Source organism: Azolla caroliniana, unplaced genomic scaffold, assembly GCF_043228905.1.
Source record: "Azolla caroliniana isolate FFs.n. ecotype wild unplaced genomic scaffold, voAzoCaro1.0.p SCAF_2, whole genome shotgun sequence".
In the NCBI taxonomy this organism is placed as follows: Eukaryota; Viridiplantae; Streptophyta; class Polypodiopsida; order Salviniales; family Salviniaceae; genus Azolla; species Azolla caroliniana.
Genome location: NW_028230437.1, coordinates 10644445 through 10651147, shown reverse-complemented (window position 1 = coordinate 10651147; position 6703 = coordinate 10644445).

Below are 6703 nucleotides of genomic sequence, written 5' to 3'. Positions count from 1 at the left end.
TGACCGAGGCGGGACCTGTCGCAGCAAGGAAGCTCGAACCGATACCTAGGGATCGGCAACGGTTCGGTTTAGGCTTAGCCGGTTTGGCTTGGATCAAGCCAAACCGGCTAAGCCTAAACCGTTTACAGGATCTCAAACTTGAGCCGAGCCGAGCCGAGCCGGTTCACAAACCGGTTAGGCTAAACCGGTTTATGCTAAACCGGTTTGTGAACCGGCTTGGTAAACGGCTTGTAAACCAGTTTCCAAACCGGCTTGGAAACCGGTTTAGAAACCTCCCTCTCTCTCTCTCTCCCTACCTCCCTCTCTCTCAAATGATCCATTATATACTATATACTATATACTATATACTATACATTGTACAAGCTCTCCCTCCCACTCTCTCTCACGTATGTGGTCTTTGACTCTCTCTCCCTCTCCCTCTCTCTCCCCTCTATGTAGTTCCTCTCTCTCTCTCTCTCCCTCTCTGTAGTCTCTCTCTCTCTCCCCTCTATGTAGTTCCTCTCTCTCTCTCTCTCCCCTCTATGTAGTTCCTCTCTCTCTCTCTCTCTCCCCTCTGTGTAGTCTCTCTATCTCTCTCTATCTCCCCTCTGTGTAGTCTCTCTCTCTCTCCCCTCTATGTAGTTCCTCTCTCTCTCTCTCTCTCCCCTCTGTGTAGTCTCTCTATCTCTCTCTCTCTCCCCTCTGTGTAGTCTCTCTCTCCTTATATGTTGTCTCCCTCCCTCTGTCTCTCTCTCCTCGTCTATGTAGTTCTCCCTCCCTCACTCTCTCTCTCTCTCTTTCCCCTTGTCTGTCTCTTCCCCTCTCTAAAGTTTATAAACGACTTAAATGGTTTATCCGACTTAGCCGGCTTGAGCCGGTTTGGCGAGGCTCAAGCCGAGCCGAGCCGAGCTCAAACCGTTAGGCCAAACGGTTTAGGCTTGAGCCTAGCCGTTGCCGATCCCTACCGATACCGCAGGCGCGAAGGGAAGAGACCCGGGAGTGGCTCAAAACCGGTTCAGCTTCGACCAGCGTGGTAAGAGGCTCGTCCGGGGGAACAACTTTGGAGGAGTTGACACGAACGGTAAAGGATCTCCAGATCGCCCAAGCTAGGAGAGAAGGCGGCGATCAGGCTCGTGACCGACGGCCTCCGGCAGGAAGTAGGTGCATGTGGTGCGACGAGGTCGGCCACATCCGGAAAGATTGCGGGGACTTTATGGAGGCTTTGAGAAGCCGGGTAGTGTACCTGTGTGAAGGTCGGGTGCACGCCAGCGATACCCGGAGGGCCCTGAACCGAAATGACGGGCGAGGAGGAATGAAAAGGTTGATGGAAGAGGCGGCAGCCCGGCACGCGGAGACCGTCCACTACTCAGCGTCAGCCAGTATTCGGGTCGGAGGCAGCGAGGCCCGGAAGGAGAGCAAAGCCGAGTTCTGGCCGATGGTGCTGGAAGGCCTCGCCGGTGCCCGACTAAAGAGAGACGAGGTGGACCGCGTGGAGAAGCGGGTCCAGGACGTAACCGGGTGGGGTGACCCGGTCGAAGAAAAGACGGGTTTCGTCCAAGCGGCTTGCCAGAACTACGAGGCTCTGGTTGAAGACAAACGGGTAGGTAAACCCGGAGGAGTCGGATCTTCACAGAGATATGAAACCCGATTTGGGCCGAAACGGAACTAGGCTGGTGAGTCCAATGCTCGGGATAACCACAAAAAGGGCGGGTACCGTTTTGGCACGGAGATCGAAAGGACCACGGACCTACGAAAGGTCCTGGAAGAACAAATCCTCGACAGCAAGGTGGAACTGTCGTTGCGGGAGGTGCTAGGGATCGCCAAGAAGGAGTTCCACGACTCCATCGTGGACTTGGTGAAGAGGAAGAGGCTGTCAATGGAGGCAGAACCGGGAAGGCCGGTGGAGGTGCGGACGGCGCACATAGAGGACATGGCGCTGGAAGACGAATGGGTGGAGAGCCACTACTCGAGGCCACATTGGGCCCGAGCGACCACGGAAACCCCGGTGAAGATCGGAGATGTTCAGGAACCGGTGGTGGACCACGGTTCGGAAATTAACCTGATGTCCATGGACTTCTACAAGAAGGGGAAATGGCCGATCAACACTAAGCACGGGTGGAAGATACGGGCGGCAACGCGCGCCACCGAGGAACTACACGGGGCCTGCGCAAACGTGCGAGTCAAGATCGGCGACGTCGAAATAGACCAACACTTCTTTGTGCAGGAGACGTCCTCGCACCTGGTCATACTGGGAGAACCATACATTACGGCAACGCGAATGGAGACCAAGGTGCTGGACAACGGGTCGGCTTACACGAGGGTCAAGAGTCAGGACGAGCGTCATTCGGTCCAGGTCTTGACGGTGCGACCGAACCACGAGTGAAACCGCGAGTCCCTCGGTGGCGAGAACTGAGAGGATTTTTAGAGAGGGCTGCCAAGGTGTGGGGCCGCGACAGTCCGGACAATCCGGGAAAACCCCACATATGTACGATAGATGCGAAACCGAAGAAACCTGGTACCATAAGTAGCAAGTTTTGTTTCTCCGAAAACGGAGGGTGTACGATAGTCGGCGTCGTTGGCTGAGAAAAGACAAGGGCGGAAGAGAGACTTCGGGCGTGCGGAGTTCTCGGGCCCAGCGAGGAAATCTACGGAGCCGTGGAGGCGGTCTCCTTCGACGATACCTTGGGAATACTGCGAGAGGTGGTCGGAGAGGGCCTTAAAGAGAACCGGACGATACCGGTTTGTTCAGAAGAAATGTACGAAGTCATCGCGGACTTTAGTCGAGGGCTCGAGTCGGATCAGACGGCCCGAGTTAACATGAAGTACAAGACTGTGGACCAGAAGGTAAGGCCAGTCGCGGCACCCTTACCGGAGGGTAGCGAGTTGCGAATCGAGGGGGTCGCGTCGGACCCCAGTTTACGAGATCCGGCCTGCATAGGGCACGCCTTCACCGACAGAACGCTACGGGAGCTCAAAATAGGTGGGGGCGGGTTCCTACTGCCGGCGGAAGAAGACTGGTTTCAGAGAATGCTCGGAAGGCACGGGAAAGCCTTCGCATTCTCATCGGAAGAGATCGGGTGCGTAGACCCGACAGTCGTGAAGCCGATGGTGATATTCACGGTACCGCATGTGCCGTGGAATCTCAAGCCAATTCCGGTACCAAGAGCTCACATCCCGGAGCTGATGGAGCTATTGAGGCAGAAAGTCGATATGGGCATCCTCGAACCGTCGAGTGCCCCGTACTCGAACCGGTGGTTTACCGTACCGATGAAGAACGGGACATTGCGCTTCATTCAAGACCTGCAACCGGTCAACAGAGTGACCATTCGGAACGCAGGATTGAATGCCAGAATCGTCTTTTCTTTTCCCTTCCCTCCGGAGTTCCAGCTTTCCGGTTTCTTTTCCCTTCCGTGCGCCATTGTTTCTCGTCTATATACACTTCATGCAATTGACATAAGGCGTACACGCTATTCTTATCGACGGGGCACTCCCATCCTATAGCTTCACGAATGCCTTCCGCGGTGGTTCGAATCTCATTGGAGTCGGTTTTCTCGGGGTTTTCTAGCACTTTCAGCCAAAAAGATGCCTTTGCTCCAGATGACTCCCCGACACGTATTCCTACGGTTGTCGCTTAATTGTTTTTCGTCGTGATCTCCTCCTCTAGGACCTTCTTCATGTTGCCTTTTCGGAAGTTCGGTCGGAGTGGCATCCGAGAGTCCATCGAATGAATCTGATTTCCCTCGTAGTAGATAAGATCTCGTCCTAACACCTCCTTGTGCTCGTCGCAATCCCTCCTATCATGTTCGGTGCTATCACAGCATATACACCGACGGTCCATATACTTGGAACTTGTGGGACGGTCATCCGCCTTCTTCACCATCGCGATTTTTAGATTTTCCATCTCCTTCAGCAACTGCTCCACTGTGGTTGCGTCGATTCCCTTCTCGGTCGTAGTCTCCTGAGCCCGCCCCGCGGTTGATGGTCTTCCTATCCGGATCTCGGTTTCGGAATCGGTTCTGAAACCCTCTTTTCTTCGTTAGCAAGCCATTGCCCCCTCTTTGTGTATCGTGCGACAATATCTCGCACATTATCCCAAATATCGGTGAGGCCAATCTCGGTGGTCGTGTCCTCCAGAAGCACTCCAAGGTCTTTCTGGTGTCGTGAAAATCCGTTACTATGTGCGGATCGTGAGTCGGAACCGTTGGGGTTCTGGACTAGAATGATTTAGTGCAACACGTACAACACAAGCAAAGTACACATATAAGATGAATAAATGAGAGAAAACGTTCGTTTATAGCATAAGAAAATAGATTCTTTTATAATTCAAGAATCTTGTTACTACGGGTTGAAGATGAAAATGAGAGATAAAATTTTTTTAAAGAAAGGAGCCAACAGCCATGTAAGGAGTGGTCTAATATGAATATGAGAGATAATTTTTGACAAGAAAGATTGAGCAAGCCCATCCAAGAGTTTCATATCAATCTTAGAGATAATTTGTTTCTCAAGGAAATGGGAGAGAGAAAAAGAAGAAGGAAGAGGGAAAAAGAAAAAAAGAAAAAAAGAAAGTAGAGGGAAAGGAATGGAACATATATTCAGCTCATTGTTGATCCTCCTTCCCAATGTTACTTTGCATGTCCACTTTTAGTTCCATGGCCTCTATTTTTAGTTGCATGCTTCCATTTTTAGTTTCATGCCTTTTACTTTTAGTTGCATGGCCTTGGCTTTTAGTTGCATGCGACCGTCCGTATAATTTGGTCAAATGACCCAATCATCCATAAAGTTTAGCCCGTGCGCAATTCATACGTGTGTCACAACCAAATCGTAGACGCGTCCGCGCGCAAAAGTCCTGACCGCGCCGTGTACGTATCCGCTCGCTCATCCGCACACACGCATCCGTTTGAAATGTCCACGTGGTCGCGCGCAAAACTCCCGACCACACCGTGTACGCATCCGCACGCTCATCTGCACACACACGTCCGTCCAAAACATCCACACAGTCGTGCACGCGTATGCCCAAAACTTGCACACGCGCACATGCCCGAAGCGTTACACGACCATGCATACACGCATAGGCCTGAAGCGTGCACACCACATAGTGCAGCCCAAGTCACCTTGAACATTCTATGCTCCACACATTGATAGAATGAATATGTTTTGGTTTCCGTTATATATCCTGGGTTCCAATGTTGTCCTATCTATGTGGGATATCTCACAATTTTGTCTTTTCTTTCTTCTTCTTTAAACTTCACACTCATATAACTTGATACTTGTTTATCCGTTTCATGCGTAGTAAAATACGCTATGAAGATCTTCAAGAAATCTATCTATATGAATACATTAAGCTAATCTTAAATAATTGTTTTACTAGTTTTCATATCGTGTGTTAAAACACACACGACATCTATATGAATACATTAAGCTAATCTTAAATAATTGTTTTACTAGTTTTCATATCGTGTGTGAAAAACCACACGACATTCACCCCCACCAAACCTGCACATCCATTGGTATGTGCCAATTGTGGTGAGGTTCCTCTTTTAATTACTCTTTTTCAAACTCAATGTTCGAGGCTATATCATCTAGAGCTTCGATCTCAAGATTTGGGGCCTCTCTTCTCTTAAAGATCTTGATTCTTTTCCCTGCAATTGGCAAAGCAAGTCGAGTTCCATCTAACTCCACTAAAAAATAGGTTGCATTGCTTCTTATTTTCTTGACCATATACGGCCCAAACCATCGTTTTGCGAACTTTCGAGCACTGCTATATTGATTGTCGAGACTACTATCATAGACAAGAACCCAATCTCCTTCTTCAATTTTTCTTTGTCAAAGACAATGCTTTATATCAAAATTCTCCTTGTTCTTCAGTCGAGCTTGGCGTAACCGTTCTATTGCCAACTCGACATCTTCGGGCCTCCGTTCTAGTTGTTGAATCCTCATGGTTAGCAAGTCTTCCCGACTCATTTCCTCTTGCCATGGCAAAGATGTCCACGAAGCAACACTTTGCTCGATAGGCATCATTGGTTTTTGCCCTAATATAAGTTCGGTCGGCATATATCCTGTAGTTGTGCTATGTGTAGTTCTGTCATCGGCATATATCCTGTAGTTGTGGTATGTGTAGTTCTGTCAGCCCACAATGCATAAGGTAGTAATCGTGGCCAATTCCCCATCTTGTCGTGGCAAGCCATTGCTAGAGCTTTTACAATCGGACTATGTCCTCGTTCCACCTTCCCATTTGCGTCCGGGTTGTATGCCATGGTGAGCAATAGTTTGATGCCTATTCTTGAAAAGAATTCTTTAGCTTCATTCGCATCTAATTCTCCCCTATCAGCTACTATTTTGCCAACACATCCGTATCGACAAATAACATCTTCAAGGAGAAACTTACAAACCACCGAAGTTGTTTTATTCCTTAGCGCTCGTCCTTCTACTTGGTTGGTGAGATCCTCTCTTGCTAGCATGAGATACTTCATTTGTCCCAATCCCATCGGCATGCCCACTATGTCTACCAACCACTTATAGTGCATTGATAATGGATATGTTGGATGAAGTTCATCCCTATGTTGAATATTCGAGTATAATTGGCATTGCTCACATGTTTCAACATAGCTTGCTACATCTTTGTAAACACCCGACCACCAATACTTCTCCTTAAGCTTTGCAAATGTTGCACATATACCTCAATGACCTGTCCACACACTATCATGAAATTCAGAAATTAGTGTTT